Raw genomic sequence first — 23,671 nt, 5'->3', positions numbered from 1 at the left:
TAATGTTGATTTAACAGGGTTTGTAAGGATATGGCTGTTCTACATGACTTAATATCTGGCATGACAGTGTTATGTGGTTGAGGAAACTCTCACCTGTAGGGCTGGCTGCAGACTGGCCAGAGTTTAGAGTCTTATATGTGTTGTGTTACTCACACATTTCCTATCTTTAGAAATGCATTAGCATACTCTGATGATTGCAGTCAGTACATGGTGACATCCATGTGAGATACTGACTTCATATCCCTCAGAAGACATATGTCATAACAAACCCTGTTACACCAGTAACTGTATGAGTTTATCACTGCAACATGTCAATATCGGCCCTGTGTTTGTGCCTCCAGCCTCAAGTCTGTCATCCTTTGTACATATGTCATGCAGTAAGAGGTGTATATGTTCAGTACATTATTATTTACTGACATCATACCTGATAACAAGCCAGTGAGATATCATACTGCAAGATATGTTATGTATAGTATACCTTATATTTGAGGACAAAACCTTGACATTCTGTTGTAGTGTGTACAGTAATGAGGTCTGTGTACTTATGGTGATTGTTGACAGAGTGTGTATTGTGAATATGTACCTTGGCCTGTGAACAGACTGTGGTAGATGTCATTGTTCTTGGTCCTGTTCTATCTGATGTGGCATGCTGCTCCAGTGTATGGTACCCTATCAGCGTACATTTACAGTGAGCTGATCGAAGGAAGGACACTCAGCAAACTCGGAGCTACAATATATAACATTAAGTATCCTGTTTTTTGTTTATTTTGTTCTTTATTTCTTTGTTGTTTATAGCACTTTGTGTACTGTGTATTATTTCTAGCTAGTTTCAGTGTGTGTGAGGTATTAACTGGAAATTGTCCACTCTTATTAAGCATCTGTTGGGTTGTTTGTTTATGATAACTTGTTGCAGTTAAACTCTTTTTTCTAGTGGCTCCTTTAGCTGTTTAAAACTTTCATTTAAATTCTCACTGCTGCTTTTCGCTGTGAGTAACATTTCTGCAGTTTGTTCTAAGTAGTGGGGATATTTGTAGCATTTCCATATTCAGGCTTGTATTTGGGCCAAGTGTTTGTGGAGGCTGTGTGTCTGAGCACATAATTCAGGGACATCTTGTTTTAGCCAAAGCCATCAGGCATTTCAGTGAGAGAGAATTGTTTGAGGTCATTGGCTGACTGAGGTCTCCTGGACTACAGATTAGACTAAACACCTCATTGGTTCTTTTGAAATTTCTTTCTTAAAAGCTGTCTCAGGTTTCAACTTTCTGTTACCTAAGAAGCTCAGTTGTGAGTGTTCTGCCATTTTACATTGAGCTGATTGAAGGAAGGACACTCAGCAAACTCGGAGCTACAATATATAACATTAAGTATCCTGTTTTTTGTTTATTTTGTTCTTTATTTCTTTGTTATTTATAGCACTTTGTGTACTGTGTATTTTTTCTAGCTAGTTTCACTGTGTGTGAGGTATTAACTGGACATTTTCCACTCTTATTAAGCATCTGTTGGGTTGTTTGTTTATGATAACTTGTTGCAGTTAAACTCTTTTTTCTAGTGGCTCCTTTAGCTGTTTAAAACTTTCATTTAAAGGCTCACTGCTGCTTTTCCGCTGTGAGTAACATTTCTGCAGTTTGTTCTAAGTAGTGGGGATATTTGTAGCATTTCCATATTCAGGCTTGTATTTGGGCCTAGTGTTTGTTGAGGCTGTGTGTCTGAGCACATAATTCAGGGACATCTTGTTTTAGCCAAGGCCATCAGGCATTTCAGTGAGAGAGAATTGTTTGAGGTCATTGGCTGACTGAGGTCTCCTGGACTACAGCTTAGACTAAGCACCTCATTGGTTCTTTTGAGATTTCTTTCTTAAAAGCTGTCTCAGGTTTCAACTTTCTGTTACCTAAGAAGCTCAGTTGTGAGTGTTCTGCCATTTTACAGTGAGCTGATCGAAGGAAAGACACTCAGCAAACTCAGAGCTACAATATATAACATTAAGTATCCTGTTTTTTGTTTATTTTGTTCTTTATTTCTTTGTTGTTTATAGCACGTTGTGTACTGTGTATTTTTTCTAGCTAGTTTCACTGTGTGTGAGGTATTAACTGGAAATTGTCCACTCTTATTAAGCATCTGTTGGGTTGTTTGTTTATGATAACTTGTTGCAGTTAAACTATTTTTTTCTAGTGGCTCCTTTAGCTGTTTAAAACTTTCATTTAAAGGCTCACTGCTGCTTTTCAGCTGTGAGTAACATTTCTGCTGTTTGTTTCCCACCCTCCCTCCATGTTGGTATAGTGTTTTTATAGTTGGTGGCTTTGCAGTTGCCCGCCCCTAGTGTAAATTTGATCTGGGACCCTCCTCCCAGTCTAGTGTCATTACCTCATTCTACCCAGTACAGGGAGAGCATTTGAGAAGGCCAATCAGCTTAGTTTCTGCTACTCCTTTCTCTCTTTCCAAAAAAAAAAAAAAATATCTGCTTTTACTGTATTTGTGTTTTTTCCTACTTTATTTTGCTTTTGCGTCATCTTAAAAGTACTCAATTGTATTTATTACTGCTTGGTGTAACTCATTGTTAGCCTTTCAGTTTAAGCACCTGGGCTTCAGACCAGTTTTACATTAGGAAGGTTTGTGGTCTGCACTGTAGTGGCAGAACAGGTAGCTTACATTCTTCTAAGTTGGGAACTGCTGACTGAGGGCTCAGTGTCTGTTATTCTAAAAGTGTATTAATTCTGGTTTAAGCACTTGGGCTTGAGGCCAGTTATTTTACATTAAGAGGGTTCGTGTTCTGCACTCTTGTGGGAGGAGAGGCTGGACTCTGTCCTTCTGAGTTGGGAATTTCTGGTTAAAGCTTATAGTGCCTGCATATTTGAACTGCTTCTTACTGAAATTGGTACACCTCGTTTGCTGTAGCATAGACTAGATCCAGGCCTGCTGAATCTAGCTTTGTTTGTATAACTTGAGCACTAATCCAGGCATTCTTTAAAGTATTCAGTTGTATTTATTACTGCTGGTAGTAACTTGATTAAAGTGTAGCTATCATTTCTAAGTCTTTTGGATTAAACACTTGGGCTTCAGACCAGTTGTTTTACATTAGGAAGGTTTGTGGCCTGCACTGTGGTGGCAGGACAGGTAGCTTACATCCTTCTAAGTTGGGAACTGCTGATTGAGAGCTCAGTGTCTGTTATTCTAAAAGTGTATTAGTTCTGGTTTAAGCACTTGGGCTTCAGGCCAGTTATTTTACGTTAAGAAGGATTGCGGTCTGCACTCTTGTGGGAGGAGGCTGGACTCTGCCCTTCTGAGCAGGGAATTTCTGGTTAGAGGCTTATAGTGCCTGCATATTCTAACTGTTTCTTACTGAAATTGGTACACCTTGTTTGCTGTAGCATAGACTAGATCCAGGCCTGCTGAATCTAGCTTTATTTGTATGCTTGTTGTTTGTTTATTTCCCTGAAATGCTAATTCCACCTAAAATGTGGCCTTTTAGCACTTCTGTGGATCCCTAGTGATATCTGCATTGCTTACTGTACTTATTTCCTTGTTTCACTTAAAAGAAAGTTACTGTTTGTCATTTTTGCATTTAAGTTACCTGTAACACATTGCATTTAAGTTACCCGGCACTTGCTCACTAAAGCAATTATATGTCAGCTCTAAAAAATTAAAAGCACTACACCCTCAAAAACTCCCCTTGAGTACCTTGTTCCCCATTGGCCCTTTTTTTCAATTATAAAGGAATTCCCAATACTATTCTAGCATGTCCAAAGGTCAGTTGTCAGTCTCCTCTCCGGTCCGGCTGGTGAATCTGGGAATCTTGAGGCAATGTTACAACTGCCTCATGTACACAGACAACCCTCTCCTCCTCCCAACAAATTCCAACACATGTGAGAGATGCAACCATATAGCCAAACTGGAGGCTAAGCTCTCTCAACTCAGTACTGGCGTAACCAGTCAGGAGAAGAAGGAAACCACACTCACTACAATTCCAGTCTCACATAGACCTACCACGACAACAAACCAAACACATAAACACACAAAAACATACTCGGAGGCTCTAAATAAAAATCTGCCTAAGCAGCAGAGACCTCCAAAGCAGACACCCAAGCAACGCTACCCCAAAACAAAACACGTGCAACACATAGCTCACAAAGCCAGTGTGCTGAACAGTCACAGCCCTTAAGGCTAAACAACACACCTGATACACTTGTAATAGGTGACTCTATCGTCAGGCACACTGACGTCCCGCTCACCAGGCTGAACAAGGAGAAGGTCATGGTGAGCTGCCTGTCGGGCGCTAGGATCCGCCACATAACACGAGCACTCAGGTCACTCCAAGGCAAGTACAAATATGACTCAGTCATTGTCCATGCTGGTGTGAATGACCTGAGACGTACCTCCCTGGACTACATGAAAAGAGACATAGAGGAGCTCTATGAGCATGTAGCCCAGGCCGGTATGACCCTGACCTTGAGTAGCATCTTACCCTCACCAAGAATGATGCCACAATATGAAGACAAGATGATCAATTTCAGCAATTGGCTTAAGTGTTGGTGTCATTCAAAGGGGATCCAATGCCTGTCAGCCTGGGATGACATGCTCGACAAGCCACAATGCTTCGTTAGGGACGGCTTGCACCTGTCACCCCTGGGCTTTCGGATATTGGCAATGGCTCTTGCTACCCCCATAGTGCCTTTTTTAGGCAAGGCTCAAAAGACAAACCCACCTCCGTAGGTATCACAAGGGATAAGAAACTAAGAGTAATGCTACTCAATGCCAGAATTCTAAACCTCAACATGCACGCACTTGAAACTCTCCGTAGCATGGAGAACATCGATATCTGTGCAGTAACAGAAACCTGGTTCAAGGCTCCTGAGAGCACCCCAGCACTACCAGGTTATACCTCATACCATACTTTTCAGCCCCAAAACTTGGACCGAACCACAAAAGGAGGGGGAGTATCAATATTCGTCAAAGATACCCACACCTCCAGGTTGGTGGCACAGCACGAAGCATCACAGACTATCCATGTGCAACTAACTGTGGGTAAAACTGCCTTCCAGTTTATAGCCTGCTACAGACCACCCTCCCAAACACAGGAACCCCACTTGGCCTTCCTGAGAATACTGGAAAATATGAAGGTCTCTCCAAACACCATTATATTGGGCGACTTCAACTACGCAAACATAGACTGGGAGCATTACTCTAGCTCCAACACCCTAGCCCAAAGGTTCCTAGAATTTATAAACTCAAATGCTATGGAACAACTTGTTACCACTCCCACAAGAGGGAAAACATACTGGACCTGATCATCACCAACATGGGGACACTATGCTCCAGACCAGAAGTGTATCCCTCACTGGTAAGATCAGACCATAAACTAATCTCACTGGATATTCACATCCCGACCCCACCCCTGCCCAGAAAACCACAGTGAAAAACTTCTCTAAAGCAAATTTCACACGCCTCAAAACCGGCGAAATCCTTCAAAGCCCCCGGGCCTGTGGAAAATACGGCCCAGACCGCAGAATCCTTTATAAACGCATTCTATGAACACCTTCAGGAATGCATGGATCATGCAATCCCAAATAAAACCAAGACCCAATCCTACAAAGGCAGACGTCCCGTCTGGTGGACCCCAGCCATAAACAAACTATACAATAGAAGGAGGAAGCTACTACATGATAGAGCAAAATCTCAAAAAGAGAAGGCATCTCTGATCAGTATTAGGAAAAAACTACGGGGACTCATAAAATCGTCTAAGGCCAGCTTCGAGAGAAAAATTGCACAGGACACTAAGGATAATCACAAGGCTTTCTTTAGTTATGTTAGGAACCTGGGTGGGAATTCCCAGATATGCTCAGAATTAGTCCAAAATGACAAAAAAATACACCGAGCCCACAGACATTGCCAACATCCTAGCTGATAGGTTCAGTGCAAACTTCTCCCCCTTCTCCCCACCAAAAGGGCAAATATCTATCCCAACAGAGTGCTGCCCCCCTGACATCTCAGATGCTCAGGTAAGAGCCGCCTCTCCAAAGCAAAAACACAGCATCAATGGGACCAGATGGTGTCCCGGCTCGTCCTACATGAACTCCAAGAAGAGCTAAACCCAAACATAAAACTACTGGTCAATCTTAGCCTTACTACAGGATATGTACCCAAAGAGTGGCGTACAGCAACAGTGGTCCCTCTCCACAAAGGTGGTGCCTCAACGGATCCTGGAAACTATCGCCCCATAAGCCTGACTAGCTTGGTCTGCAAAGCTATGAAAAGGATCATCATGGACCTCATAAATAAAGATATTGGGGACCTACATACACTGGATCCTACCCAGTTTGGCTTTGTTAAGGGCAGATCCTGCCTCTTAAACCTGGTCGATTTCTTTGAAACAGTCACCAAGGCCATTGACGAGGGGAAGGTGGTCCACACAACCTACCTGGACCACGCAAAAGCCTTCGATACAATACCCCACTTGGGCATTATAGATAAGCTCACCAGCTTAAATATAAACCCTTATGTCACTAGATGGGTTGCAAACTGGCTCACGGACAGAACCCACATGGTTAGAATTGCTGGAGCCATGTCAGACTCCAAACCAGTTACAAGTGGCGTCCCACAAGGCTCAGTCCTGGGACCTCTCTTGTTCGGTATATATTTCCCTGCGGTACAGGCCAACACGGAAGGACTGTGGCTGACCAAGTTTGCAGATGACTGCAAACTGGGCGCCATAATCAACTCTCCAGCCGACACAAGCATCCTCCAAAAGGGCCTCATAGAAACAGACAACTGGTGCCAGAGCCATAGCCTCAAGCTAAACGCCAAAAAGTGTATAGTTATCCCCTTTGGCAAAAACAAAGTGCCCACAAATTACCACATAGGTGGTAATCCATTAAGTACAGAAGAAGTCATTAGGGACCTGGGGACCCAAGTTGATAGCAATCTCTCATTTGACAACCACGTGGCCAAAGTGTTTATAAAAACATTTTATATAGCCCACCTAATCATGAAGGGATTCACATCTAGATCAGGGGAGGTCATTGTACCTCTTTACTCATCCCTCATCAGGCCCATAATTGAGTACAATGCCCCTTTTGGGATGTACCTTACCGGACACCTGCAGCAACTGGAAATACCCCAAAGGTACCTCACCAAGAGGATCAAAGGGCTCAAACAGATGCCATATGCTGCCTGGTTAAAGAAACTCCAGCTCTACTCAGTGGCATACCGCCTGCTCAGAGGCGATCTGTGCCTGACGTATAAAGCCATGTCCAACCCGGAATTAATGGACATGCTGCACCTCAGAAAATCCAAATCCCATCGAGCTCTGGCTCGAGGCGTGAACCTCAGCACTGAAATAAATAGGACATGCTGGAGGGACAGATTCATAACCCAGAGGCTCCCTTCACTCTGGAATAAAATCCCAGTCCAGGTTAGGCAGAGTCCCACATTGACTCTCTTCAAGAGGAATATTGATGAGTGGATGGGAGATCGTAGGTTTACCCTGGCTATCACTTCTGTGTCACTGTTAGACAGAGGCACAGTATACTAACCTCAAAAAAAGGCATAGCAAAATTAATTTAAAATGGGTGGCGAAAGCCAAACACACTCTGGCTAGGCTTATAAATGACCTAGGGCAGATAGCCTAGTATGAACCTATGAACCTATGAACCTATGTTTGTAGGGCCAGACTGACATGTGTCCCATACCACAGTCAAACATCAGAATACACTGTGTATTGGCCCAGTATATGTAGGGTTAGTGTGTGAGTGGCACATATGAGTATGGTGTTGTTCACACAGTCCATATACTGTAATATTAATTAGGCTTACCACATGTGACAGTGGCTGTGTTCAGATTGGTTGTGGGTATGCCCTTTCACACTGGTGTCTGTTACTCCATCCTGTTACATGCCTGTAGAGCCTGCTATAGTTGCAAGTACATGTGTATTCTCCCATAAGAAATGTGGCCAGTGTTGTGGCAGTCTGCCTGTAGTCTGCACAGTGCTTTGTGACATGCCTAGCAGCTCAGTGTATTTACCTAGTGTGATGTTATGTCCAGATATTTGTGAGATGTACTGTTGTCGGGCCACCATAACTGTTGTGTATTTCGGACAAAGCAGTGGGATGCTGTACAGATGTATGTCACTAGGTAGTAGGTAGTATGTGGGCTTCTGACCTCTGCTCCTCTGGTTAGTGTGTGTCAGGACAGACAGGAGTGTGTGAATGCATAAACTGTGTGAGCTTATCGATTCCAGTATTTTCATGATATCCCCATTTACATGGCTGCAAACATCCACTTTGTCAGGCTTGGTCCACTCATCTTGCACTAAGGAGTTCCGCGTATACCTCAAGACTGACCAGAGTGTGTCAGACTGTCCACATTTATTGGTCATATCTCCGCTGTATTCCTCAGGATCATTACTGTGATTTGTGTGGTACTGCACTATGATGATCTTATGATGTCTTTTAGTAAATGATGGCATACATGTCACTATCAGATGTGACTTCCCACACAGCATTTTTGTTAAGACAACCCCTGTTACTGTAGCAACATTCTACATTTATACCTGCAATACTTACATGACATCCCCTTGAACTAAGAGGTTGTGACTTTTGGTGCTGAGGTATAACTCCACTGTTATGGACATATGTTATACATATATGTATATGTGTGTAGATATATATATATATATATATATATATATATATATATATATATATATATATATATATAAAATTACACATATATATACATATATGTGTGTGTATATATATATATATATATATATATATATATATATATATATATATATATATATATATATATATATATACACATACATATATATATATATATATATATATATATATATACATATATACATATATATATATATATATATATATATATATATATATATATACACATACATATATATATATATATATATATATATATATATATATATATATATATATATATATATACAGATAGATCTATATATGAATATATATATATATATATATATATATATATATATATAAAGAAATATACAGATGTATGTAAATACATATATAAATACATATGTGTATGTACATGTATACACACACACACACACACACACACACACACACACACACACACACATATATATATATATATATATATATATATATATATATATATATATATATATATATATATATATATATATCCATATCCTTATGTGTAAACATTAGTGTTGTATATACCTTCCCAGACATATCCCACCATATTTAACTATGTGTTTATATAGATATAACAACATACTGATTCAATAATATTTTCACTAACAAGTACTACACAATTGTAGAAATCAAAGCAGCTGTTCACTACTATTCAGTATGTGTACTGACATATATATTGGAAAAAACAGCAAACTTTTTTACAGATGTGATGGCTTAGTGGTTAACTGCTATGACTATAGTGTACAGGGTTCTGGGTTCAAGAGCTACAAGGGCTGTTATTTTGTTGTTAGGTAGAACAAGGACTGTTGGATACAGAGTGGTTAAGGTAGTTTGGTGCAGCTTTAAGCTGGTTTGCTCAGATTTGCCCTACAGTAAGCACTGCTAACATACGGGTAAATGAAAATATGCTTACCAGTGCACAAATCTGCTTAGCATTTATATTTAAGCAATGCTGAAACCTGCTAAGCATAGCTTAGCCATGGTAACCAGTGATCACATTCCAGTCTGATAAAATAGCAGGGTAATGACATCTTTAATAAGTGTATTTAATTCCATATACATATCATGCTTCTATGTGCTGTCATTACAGTATCAAGGGGTGTAAGTCTACTGTCTGGGACACCTGAGTATATATGGCTTGTACAACACCCCTTGCCATTTGAATGTGTTTTATACATGGGTAGTATCCCAGGTTATATGCAGTCACACTGGCATGTAGTGTATCATTACATTACTACTGTTAACAATGGTTTCCTAAGTAAGAGTAGATAGCAGATTGTAGTACTGGAACCAAACACCCCTGCATACAAAGATGGAGTCTGAGTCTTGACTATCATGTTCTTGGTGTGTAAGCTGTGTGTCATTAAGTATTTGCTACTGGATATTGATCTGACATGTGGTTATTAACTGTAGACTACTGTGTGTATAGGACATGTAATTTAAGGGCTGCTGTCATGTAGTAATGGCATACCTATCAGTGTCAGACATCTATCTGTCAAAACATTCATCCTAATGCATAACCAGTTGGCTAGCTGATGTCTGTCTGTCCTCAGTACAGATGTGCTGATGTCAGGTATCCATCTTGGCTGCTTACAGGCAATCTATGCTTGACTGACACTGACATGTCTGCCCAGCTGTGTTATGAATGCCATAGCTAGGAAACCCCACCCTGTATGTACCACATGCCATGGATACCTCAACTACACCACCACAGTCAACAGAACATGCTTGGGTACAGGTCTCCAAGACAAACACTGACCATGTTATGTAATATATGTTGCATACATGTCAATTGGAGCACCTCACTCACCCTCTGCAAGAGGCAACCAGATAATTGGATGTTGCATTTAACTCTCACCCTGAGGATCACTCAATGTGGCATCAGTTGATAGATGGCCTGCTGACAAATGGCAGGTGGCATGATACCACAGTACCCACATCCCCTACTCTTCTCATCTCTCCATGGACAATATCCTGGTACACAACTAGGAACACCTGCACCTGTTGACTCCAGTACTGACAAATGTGTCAGCATGCATTACTGAGAAAAACAGTGTGTGTATTTGTAAACCTGTAGTTGATAATACCCTAAGGGCCTTCTCGCCCACTACACCACCCATTGCCATAGTTAGAAATGGCTGCTGCTGTAATGGACATCACATGTACCTTGTTACACTCTTCACCCTATGGATTACTTGGAGCTTGCAGTAATAGCATAACACTATTGTACAAATGGGTAGATCGGCATGGGTTACCATCTGAGTCCTGGAAATTGTGTGTATGTGTGTAAGTGTGCATATTTGTAGGATACAGCATTCTGAGGCCACATTCTCCAAATACAATACACCTTGCCATACAGTATAAGAGATAGTGATGTTGCTGAATGGAGGAGAGCCATGACAAACCATCACCCTACTATCCCTGTGGCATGTGCAATAGATGCATATCCCTGTAGTAGAACTCTTGGGATAGACAAGGGGTTGTATTGCAGTCCTGGTCAATATGTGATTGTGGGTATGTCAGAGTATTATCATGGGTTTCAGTGAGTAAAATATCCAATGTGGGGTGTGGGTGCTGGGTGTACTGTCTTTACACCATGGTACCCCCAGTACCTGTCCCAAGGTCCACTGTATGGAGACCACTGTCACCATTTTACCAAACAGGTAACCAATTACACTATCCAGCCCAGTAATGCATATGCTGTGTACAAATTATCTGTAACAGAATGGACTCACAGACAAGGTAGTTAGCACTGATAAAGCCAGATCTTTCAGATGTGTCTGTGACTGTTATGTGTTTGTCAATGTGTATATGACAGTATGTCACACTATATATTGTTCATAAAAAAACAATACATCCCCTATTACCATACTGTACAAGGTCTGGTGATGTTCGTCACTTAACAGGTAACCTGGGCCAAACCTCATCCTAAAAGCTGGAGCCTCAGATCCTGTCTGGTATAACATTCCATACGTGCCTGTGCCTTTATGATTGCCTGAAACATGCATCTGGTGACACCTGCTGCAGCACTTCTGGCAGGGGCATAATGACCAGCAGCCTTCCTACGAGCACCCCTGTACATCTGCCTTTGTGTTACCTCACCAGTCATCCAGCTACGGCTGCTGTGTCCAGACACACTTGCCATAGTCACCACCCTGTCCTGTCCCATGTCGCCACCCAATTGTCGCTCATCTATGGCCACTGGTATGTATAGGCAATGTGACTGTGTGTGCAGATGGGGTGGATAACAGTTGGATATCAACCAATTGCACAGGTTCAGCCCCCGACAACCCTGCCTGTGCCTCACCATACCTATCATCATTGTCAGTGTCTGTATGGACACTAACATCAGTTTGCCTGCAGGAAGGACCCTGACCCAACTCACCACTTGTGAGAGGAAAACAAAAAAATGCACTTTAAGACTTGTACGTCCTTGCTTATCTGTATACACTCACACACACACACACACACACACACACACACACACACACACACACACACACACACATACACACATGCACACACATATACACACACACATACAGGTGAGGTTGCACAAAGATATTACACACAGACTTCTGATTACCCAAATGTCAACATGCATGACGTATGGCACTCAACAGCATGCACTGCAGCTATATTCGTTCCCTTTTACCAACATTATACATCTCTGTGATGCATGAGTTGTGTTAGTAGGTGATGCCCCTTCTCCTGGAACACACTGCACCCATGTACCCAATATTGCTGTGCACCTGTTCAGTACCCTGGCATGTACTGTGCACCATACCTCACAGGTGAACACGCCATTGCTGAATGCATATATGTGTGTCAGTTATGTTTGCTCTGCTGCTCACAGCCCCTGTGTTTGTCTGACACATACCTGGGATGATATGAAGACAGATGTCAATAGTGAATGCCTGATATCTGATTTGCAGATCTCGTCATCAATGCAGCATGTATGAGCAACAGAATGCAATTATACTGACAACCTTCAAAGCTTACTGTGGCTATGAGGAGTGTACACACCCTTATTGACATGGTACCCTCTTCCCTGATATGCCATGGGGCCACAATACTGCATATAGGTTCATAGGTTTATAGGTAGATACTAGGCTATTGGCCCTAGGGCCTATATAAGCCTAGCCAAAAAGGTACCCTACCTTTTGCCACCCAAGAAAATGATTTTCCTGTTCCCCTGTTGAGCAAAGCCACAGAGGTGATCCCTGGGGTGAATTTCCTATTTCCCATCCAATCATCAAGATTTTTCTTGAAAAGTGCTAATAAGGAGCTTTTTTTGATATAGATAGGTAGTTTGTTCCAGAGTATGGAAAGTCTGTGGGACAGGAATCTATCCCTCCAGCATTTTCTGTTTATTGTGGTGACAAGGTTTAGGTCCCTAGAGCATGTAGCTCAGAGGGATTGGGATTACTTTAAGTGGAGCGTGTCCAACAGCTCTGGGTTTGACAGAGCTTTGTATGTTAGGCAGAGATCACCTCTGAGTAGGCGATATGCGATGGAGTAAAGCTGGAGTTTTTTGAGACAGTATGTGTAGAGCATCTGTTTGAGGCTGGTAATCCTCTTTGTGAGGTATTTCTGCGACCTTTCCAGTTGTTGTACATGTCTTGTGAGTACATACCAAAAGGGGCATTGTACTTTATAATGGGTCTAATGAGTGTTGAGTAGAGGGGAACAATGACCTCTTTTTTCCTGGATGAGAAACCTTTTGTGATGAGGTGTGCCACATAGAAAGATTTCTTGACTATTGTGGCGATGTGATTATCAAAGGAAAGACTACTGTCCACCTGTATCCCAAGGTCTCTTATCACACTTTCGGTGTTAAGTAGACTACCACCTATGTGGTAGCGCATGGGTACAAAGTTTTTACCAAAGAGGATGACAGTGCACTTTTTGGCATTGAGCTTGAGGCCATGGCTTTGACACCAGGCATCTATCTCAGTGAGGCCCTTTTGTAGGATGTCCACATCATTAGGAGTTTCGATTATGGCTCCTAGTTTGCAGTCATCTGCAAACTTTGTTAGCCAAAGACCTTCTGTGTTAGCCTTTACTACAGAAAAGTAAATACCAAACAGGAGAGGACCCAGGACTTTACCCTGTGGTACTCCACTTGTCACTGGTCTGAAGTCAGATTTGGAGTCTGCTACTTTCACAGTGTGGGTTCTGTCAGTGAGACAGTTGGAAACCCATCTTGTGACATAGGGATTTATACCTAGTTTAGTGAGTTTATCTATAATTCCAGAGTGGGGGATGGTGTCAAAAGCCTTGGCAAGACCTAGATAGGCTGTGTGAACCACCTTACCCTCGTCAACGGCTTTGGTGACTGCTTCAAAGAAGTCTATAAGGTTTAGCAGACATGATCTGCCTTTTACAAACCCAAACTAGGTGGGGTCCAGAGTTTGGAGATTACCAATGTTTTTGTTTATAAGTTCCATGATGATACATTCCATGGCCTTGAAGACCAGGCTCATTAGTCTAATGAGGCGGTAGTTCCCGGGTCCATGTGGCTCTCCCTTTGTGGAGTGGAATAACTGTTGCTGTGCACCATTCAGTGGGCACAAAGCCTGAGGTGAGGCTATGATTGAACATGGTGCTTAGATGGAATGCCAGTTCATTCTGTAGTTCATGTAGAACGCAGCCTGGGATGTTGTCAGGTCCCATGAATGCTGTGCTCTTGGCTTTGGAGAGTGTGTTCTTTACCTGTGCAGCCATGATTACAGGAACTTTGCATTCTTCTGGTATAGAGATGGACCCTTTAGTGGGTATGAGGGGTCAAAAGTTAGCACAGAACCTATATGCCAGGATGTTGGCAATATCAGTTGGTTCTGTATATTTAGTGCCATTGTGTTGTAAATCAGAGCAGATCCGAGTGTTGCCACTGTGATTCTTGACATAGCTATAGAATGCTTTGTGATTGTCTTAGAATCAGTGATGATTTTGTTTTTGTAATTAGCTTTGGAGGATATTATGAGGGATTTCAGCTGCTTACTGTGGCTGACCAGGGAGTTCCTCCAATCATGGGATTTTACTCTTTTTTGCAACAGTTTCTTTCTTCTGTTGTAGGGTTTGTTTATGGCAGGGGACCACCAGATTGGCTTCCTTTTTTTTTGGAGGATCGCATCATGGTTCTGTTAGGGATAACACCATCCATGCACTCGTGTAAGTGCTTATAAAGTGCATTTGTGTAGGATTCAGCAGTCGTACCTCTATTGTCCGTCTGTGTGGGTGTCGTGAAGTTTGCCACTTCTGTCTTAAAAAGCGTGAAGCTGGCTTTGGAGAATATTTTTACAGTGGTTCCCCTAATTGAAGGGGGGGGGTGAGGGCAGGATATGGATATCTAGGGTGGATTAGCTTGTGGAATTGGTGTGGATCACCGGTCACCCATGTTGGTAATGACCAGGTCTAGGATATTGCTGCCCCTGGTGGGGGTGTGGATGAGTTGATCCAAGGCGTTGGAATTTATGAATTCCAGAAAACATTGAACAAAAGAGTTGGTACATTAGTAGTTTTTCCAGTTAATGGTGGGGTAGTTGAAATCGCTTGGGTTGTATCCTAATATTTTCCAGTGTATCAAGAAATGAGGAGTGAAAATCCTGGGGCATGGTGGGGGATATGTAACAAGTTACAGTTTGGATTGTGGTCTTGCACAGAGTTAGTTGCACTTGCATAATCTTGGATGCATTATGCTGAGCAATTAGCGTGGAGGTGTGAATATCCTTAATGAATATGGACATGCCTCCATCTTTAATGTTTCACTCCAGGTTAGGTGGCCAAAAGATGTGGTATTAATTATAGCCTGGTAATACAGGGCTGCTGTCTTGAGACCTGAACCAGGTATCTGTCACTACACAGATGTCGATGTTCTCCATTTTAAGGAGTGCCTCGAGTGAATGCATTTTGAGGTTTGGGGTCTATATTAGAACACCAAACGTTCAAAATTTCGAGTGTTCTAGTATCGACCCATTTTCAGTGAAAGCTGAAAATATCGAAGAAACAGAAAACTGAATTTTTTCCTAGGAAAGAATTTGGTTGTTCGTTTCTGTTGCTTCGGTATTTTCAGCAGTGTGGTGGAAAGTTACGGGTCGGGTTCAGGTAAGTGTGAGATTGTGTGGAAGTGAGGGTTAGGGCGGGGTAGGTGAGTTAGGGTTAAGGCGCGGGTGAGATGACTGTGTGATAGTGATGGACCTTAGGGTTAAGGTTTGGGTTAAGGTAAGTGGATAGTTAGTGGTGTATGTATAGTTTAGTGTAGGGTTAGGTGTAAGAGTTTAGGTGTATGTGTGTGGATTGCTGTTTGTTTGGTGTGCTTGTGCTGTGTGTATGTGTTTTGGAACAGCAAATTTATTCCCTAGGAAAAAATTCACTGTTCTGAATGTTCGATGTTTTAAATGTTCGATTCATAGGATTCTATATTAGAACACTCAAAATTTTGAATGTTCGTTGTTCTAATATAGACCTGGTTCAGACTTCTAGCATTGAGTAGCATTACCCTCAGATTTTGCTTGCTTGTACCTGTTACAGTGGTGAATTTGTCATTTGAACCTTGCCTAAAAAAAGCACTATAGGGGTGGCAAGGGCCTTAGCCTGTATCCAGAATCCCAAGGGCAACAGGTGCAGGTCATCTCTGGCAAAGCATCGTGGTCTAGATTCCACAGAAAAGCACAAACGTTTTAACCACTCACAACGCAAGGTTGGAGCTGAAGTTCAACAGTTTATTGCACCACAAAATAAAAGAAACATAAGCGGTTTCGTTATATAAAATACATAACTTCGTCAGATAAAAGCCAACATTCAAATGAGCACATATATATGACTTGCATTATCACATGACAAACACCAATTAATGAATTAAAGTAACAATGTATAAAATAAAACAGTTAAAACACATATAACCATTAGTAGATTCCCAGGGGGGGTGTGTGTGTATATATATATATATATATATATATATATATATATATATATATAGGAAAATAATGCATAAATATGAATGTGAAAAAGCACATATTTAAAAAAAACAACTAAAAATGTAAATATGTAAATATGTGTGCATAAGTCCATAAACACACATTTATGTATATAAATCTATGCTATCTCAATTCTGCCTTCATTTGTAACACACATCCTATAGATGCAATTTCATTTAAACATGCAACCCCATTGCATCCAGGTGCAAAATCCAATTCAGCTCACGGTTCTCCAAGAATAATTGCCAAGGACCACCTCTTGTATTCTTTTGCACTTGTTCAATTATAATGAACTTGAAGTGGTGTTCAGGGAATTCCAGAATATGTCTATATAGGGCATTGGTAGTTTTTTCCCCCGTATATCATAACTGTGATCATAAATACATTGCTTCAGCATCCGCTCCGTCTTGCCAATATAAAAAGCAGGACAGGCCTGGCACAATGCCCCATATACAACTCCAGAACTATTACAATTGTAATGCGCCTTCACTCTAAAATTAAACCCATTGATAGCAAAACAGCTCACCCACATTGATGTATTTACAGTGATGGCATTTCCCACATAGATACATGTACCTATGTTTTAAATCATCATGTTGTTTACCAACTTTTTCTACCAAGTTTTTAATGTTCAAACCTCTTTTCCATACTATGACTGGCTTGTTATTAATTCTAGATCTAATCTCCCCATCTCCCGACAAAACCTTCCAATTTTTTCCTAGAATCTCCTGGATTGATTTAAAGTCAACAGAGAATCTGGTTATAAAGGACAATTTGAAATTGGTATCAGTAGTAGTAATTGTACTCCCCTATTTACTAGAATTGTTGAATTACATGTACTTACATTATGGTCGTGACCATTTTCATAGGTTCGTAGGTTCATAGGCAGGTACTAGGCTATCTGCCCAAGAGCATTTATAAGCCTAGCCAGAGTGTGTCGGCTTTCGCCGCCCCATTGATTAATTAACTGATACTCTGTCAAGCAAAGCCAATGAAGTGATCCCAGGGGTGTATTTTCTGTTACCCATCCACTCGTCAAGGTTTCTCTTGAAGAGTGTTAGTGAGGGACTCTGCCTGATGTAATTTGGAATTTTGTTCCAAAGCATGGGGAGTCTGTGACAGGAATCTAGCCCTCCAGCATGTTCTATTTATTGTTGTGGCGAGGTTTAGCTTGCTAGAAGAATGGGGGAATAGAACCCAGATCTTCTCTTGTCCATTACTTCTCTTTTAATATTTTGCACAAAGCCCATAGGGTAGTCCCTCCTAATAAACATACTCTCTAAAAGGGCGCACTCAGATTAAAATAAATCAAAATCTGACACCATCCTTGCAGCCCTGACAAATTGTCCCTTAACAACTGCTTTCTTTTGGGACAATGGGTGACTACTATCAAAATGAAGGAAGGCATTAGAATAGGTAGGCTTCCTATATATGGTAGAAACAAATCTCCCTTTTATCACATCCTTCTCAAGTTTGACATCAAGATAGCTAATACTCTCCTCATCAATGTTATTGGAGAAATGTAGAAAGTTGGTTGTATTATTAATATAGTCTAAGAAAATGCCAATACTCTTTCTGTTCCCATTCCAAATTTTAAAAAAATGGTCACCCAGGTATCTCAAGTATAGAATACAATTTTGGAACTCTGAGTGTTCAAAGAGAGATCTCCGCTCCCACTCACACATTACCATGTTCGCATAAAGAGGTCCATAAGCTGCTCCCACTGCAACCTCGGTCTGCTGACAAAAAAAACTGCTCATCAAGATAAATATAATTATTCCTTAAGACCATTTCTATCATTTCAACATATGTGTTAATGGAATTTTGGTAAAAGGAGGGACTACCCCATGGGCTTAGTGCAAGATATTAAAAGAGAAGTAATGGACAAGAGAAGATCTGGGTTCTATTCCTCCATTCTTGATGAAAATGGTCATGACTATAATGTAAGTACGTGTAATTTAAATATTCTAGTAAATAGGGGGAATACAGTTACAATTACTGATACCAATTTCAAATTGTCCTTTATAACCAGATTCTCTGGTGACTTTAAATGGATCCAGGAGATTCTAGCAAAAAATTGGAAGATTTTCTTGGGAGATGGGGAGATTAGATCTAAAATTAGTAACAAACATGTCATAGTATGGAAAAGAGGTTTGAACATCAAAAACTTGGTAGAAAAAGTTGGTAAACAACATGATGATTTAAAACATAGGTACATGTATCCATGTGGGAGATGCCATCACTGTAAATCAGTGTGGGTGACCTTTTTGCTATCAATGGGTTTAATTGTAGAGTGAAGAAGCATTACAATTGTAATAGTTCTGGATTTGTATATGGGGCATTGTGCCAGGCCTGTCCTACTTTTTATATTGGCAAGATGGAGCGGATGCTGAAGCAACGTATTTATGAGCACAATTATGATATACGGGGTAAAAAAAACTACCAATGCCCTATATAGGCACATTCTGAAATTCCCTGAACACCACTTCAAGTTCATTATAATTGAACAAGTGCAAAAGAATGCAAGAGGTGGTCCTTGGCAATTGTTCTTGGAGAACCGTGATCTGTATTGGATTTTGCGCCTGGATGCAGTGGGGTTCCCAGGTTTTAATGAAATTGCATCTATAGGATGTCTGTTAAAAATAAAGGTAGAATTGTGATAGCATAGATTTGTACACATAAATATGTGTTTATGGACTTATACACACATATTTACATATTTACATTTTTAGTTGTTTTTTTTAAATATGTGCTTTTTCACATTCATATTTATGCATTATTTTCCTAAATAACTATATATATATATATATATATTTTTTTTTTTTTTTTATTTTTTTTTTTCTGGGGAATCTACTAATGGTTATATGTGTTTTTAACTGTTTTTATATTTTTATACATTGTTGCTTTAATTCATTAATTGGTGCTTGTCATGTGATAATGCAAGTCATATATATGTGCCCATTTGAATATTGGCTTTTATCTGGTGAAGTTATGTATTTTTATAATGAAAGCGCTTATGTTTCTTTTATTTTGTGGTGCAATAAACTGTTGGTAAACTACAGCTTCAACCTTTCCTTGTGTGTTGTTAAAGCATCGTGGTTTGTCAATCATGTCATCCCAGGCAGACAGATACTGTATCCCCTTAGAATGACACCAGAAGCTTATCCAATTGTTGAAGTCAATCATTTTGTCCTTGTACTGTGGTATCATTCTGGGTGATGGCAGAATGCTACTCAGGGCTTGGGTCATATCTACCTTGGTTACAAATCGGAGAGCTCCTCCTCCTCCATGTCTCTTTTTATGTGGTCCACGGAGGTACATCTCAGGTCATTCATTCCAACATCGACAATGACAGAGTCATATTTGTATTTGTTGTGGAGTGAACTGAGTGCATCCATTATGTGGTGGATCCTGGCACCCGACAGGCAGCTGACAGTAACTTTCTCCTTGTTTAGCCTGGTGAGTGGAACATCAGTGTGCCTGACTATAGAGTCACCTATGACTAGAATGTCAGGTACGTTGTTATGCCTTATGGGCTGTGGTTAAGTGGCACACTGAGTTTGTGGGCTATGTGTCATTTGTGTTGTGTTGGGGTCGAGGTTGCTCGTGTTTCTGCTTTGGCGGTCTCTGTTGCTTGAACAGATTTTTATTGCGAGCCTCCGCGAATGTAGGTATGTGTTTTGTGTTTCTATGTGTGTGTTTTGGTTGTGTAGGTTTTGAGGGCTTATGTGATGAGTGTGGTGTGGTGCAAGTGATTACCTTCCCCTCTTGACTGTCTAGTCCAGTCTTGGTTGAAGAGATCTTTGCATCCAGTTTGGCTATATAAGTGCATCTCTCACAGGTTGTAGTGTTGGGTGGTAGGATGAGAAGGTTGTCTGTGTACATGAGACAATTACTGCATTGTCCCAAGATGCCCAGATTCATCAGGTAGACAGGAGAAAACACTGGGACAATCAGACAATATGTTAACATTACACAAACCGAATATGTGACATATGACCTGAGCAATCAAATACAGTATCAAACAAATGTGTTAGTTGTGCAGATGTTGATCGAGATGCATACAATATGTAAGTGCATAAGTGTGCATACCCTTAACATGATGGTTTGTTACATCAGCTGTTAAGTGTGCTACAGCAGTCACTATTCCAGGAAGGGGTATACTAGCTTGGCCCATCTACACTTGCCAGTATTTGGTCACTCTTCCCTACAAATGTCTCCCGACTCTGCCAGATTGCAAGGTCAACACATGTGCACAGCCCTTGGAGGTCACACAGTGCCTTCACTGTTGCTGTGGAGTCAGGGTTATGTCTGTCTCAATTCATGACCTTGACTGTGTGCAGATATAGCCATTCTTAGCTAGCTTTGGATGTCTGTTTCAGTTTACTGTTGTGTTTCAGGATGATACCCTTCCCCATCCTCAGCCTTTTTGCAAGTGCTTGACAAATATGGGCCACACATGAGTGTCATTTTGCAGTGTCCCAAATTCAGAATACCATATGTACCGGCCTAGTGCCTGCTAATGAACATCAAACATACAGGTGTACATTGGCAACAGCAAGGTACAGATGGGGATGGTGGGCCTGAGGTGAAGTGAGATGTTGCTTGTGCCACACATGTATCTTTATTAATGCTGTCTGTAGGTTTCAAACTTGGTCTTGGTACACCATTATACATTGCAACACATGCCTTTGGGGGACTTATGATTTTATGCGTATGGTACCTGCAGAGATCCCTGGATGATGTTTCTTGTGGAACAACTTTCCCATCTGATTACCCTAACCCATAGGCCACACTTATGCAGAGTACAGGCAATTGTCAACTCAGGTACTGCACAGCCAGTACTTGCTAGACATTTCTGCAACTCCCTCAGTGTTGCAGCATGTTTCTAGGCAGCCTCCATGACCAGTTTGCCACGTGTCGTCATCTGTCTTGGATTGCCATTTGTTTATTTTCTACATTAATGTTGTCCCATACTTCCTCATTACATACATGACTGTCTGCACTGTTTGCCATGGTATATGCAATGGTGAGGTAAAGCTACATCTATCACCCCTGAGTGCTATCTGTTGGATATGGGATCCATTCCATGGTTTGTAAGATGTGTGCAAGCCACAGCTGGATCTGTTGCAGGTGAGTAGGCAAATGTCATGGACATACGTCTTTGACAGCAGACCATTTCTTGGTTGACAATGAGGACCTGAACATGATAGAAGGTGCATACTCATGAAGAGTGAATGCTGTCAGTACCTCAAAAGCTGCTTCCACAATATGTTATTTGGAGTGTGTGCATACATATGCTTCCAGTGTTTGTTAAGGTATGTATTCCCTATATTTGCTGTCCTAACATTGGATTCCATATTACACATGCATTGTTCATGTGAGGATCACATAACAGGTTGTAAGAATTGTGGAATGTGATATTGTAATATGCCGTTGTGAAGATCTGTAACAGTTGCCATTGTAATAGTGGTATATATACTGTTGTAGCCACTGTATAAGGGTTATGTTTCAGACATGTTCTTGTTGTAGGCCATTTATCCCACCATTATGTTCATCTCTGTGCACACATCTTGCAATGCCTGGTTATTAGTTATATTGCAGGACTCTTACATACCCTTCAGATATGCCACCATGGTGACCACTGTGATGCAGTGCAGTTAACAGCAACAATAAGTTAACATGCACAGCATGCATTATGAGTAGGTGTGTTAAATGTGTGCATGGCAAATACCATGGCCATAGCATGGCCAGTGTAATGGCAAACCTGAACAAAACACACCATACTTACCAGCTACAGGCTGCTGCCCCAGAGGTATACCAGAGGGACCTACATAGTTGTGTGAGAGATGTGATGTCAGTAGCCACACCTGTTGCATTGGTAAAGGGTGGGAGCAGCATTTCAGTACATCAACAGTATAACACACAATACTACAGATTATGCACATCTGTTCATTACCACACTGCAGCAACAGACTATATATATATTTTATCTCACATATGCATGATGAAACTTTACAGATGCAGCTGGATAAGCAACAGTGGTCTATTGAGGTGCCCTGTGGCCTTATCTGCATGCTCCTCACCCATTGTGTGGGTAGCACCCACCTCCACAGTGCTATCAGCTGCATCTTGGCTTTGCTGGCAGGCAGGTGCCCCGAGGCTGGCAAGGAGCTCCTCAGCATATGTCAGGAGGGGCTGGATGCATGACCCCCACCTCTGGCTAGCTGGTCCCTCCTAACTGCAGCAGCACTCTGACGGGCATGGTGGATGAGGTCAGTGCAGTGAAGTTGGACCTGCTCATAATTGCAGTTATGCAGGCCATCGTTTACCCTGTGGTTAAGCTCGTTCCACAGGACAGTCCTCTCCTGCAGATCATGGGCTGTACGGCCAAAGAAGGTTTGGAGGTGCTGCACCAGGTATTTAATTATAACATAATTTTCCTGGGGGGAATACACTGGAAGGCACTCTCTAGACATGGTACCTGAAATACATAAAGAGGAAAAAAAAGGTCTGAGGACCTCATACTGCAAGGACATAATAGTTGTTAACTGACATCTCTGTCCACCACCCACCATATCTGCAACAATAACCTGAACACACAACTCAGTGGATATGTTTACAGCAAACATACTGTTGGGACATATATCATATTGTACGACAAATATTGCAATGTGTTTCTAGTCATGTTCCATGTTGAACCACTGTCGTTGGTGGCCTGTTGCTAAAAATGTCACCTGCATGCCATTGTAAGGGCCACTATGGTTCCATATATGCATGTGGTCTGTTTGCTATGTGACTGCTGCAAATCTGGTGCTTTGTGTTAATGGGGATATCTATGCATGCTGTTAGAACTCATCCTGGATTGTGCAGACTATTACTACCCACATATGTTCTAAAACTGTGACACAATAGCATGTTTGGGAAGGCTGTTCCCATCAGAACCACCTCACTCACCTCATCTGGCCATGTTACCAGCCCAGAGCACAT

Source organism: Protopterus annectens, chromosome 8.part1, assembly GCF_019279795.1.
Source record: "Protopterus annectens isolate FY-2018-M chromosome 8.part1, PAN1.0, whole genome shotgun sequence".
NCBI lineage: Eukaryota > Metazoa > Chordata > Ceratodontiformes > Protopteridae > Protopterus > Protopterus annectens.
The sequence above is the reverse complement of the archived record's forward strand: the minus strand, read 5'-3'. Positions refer to the sequence as shown.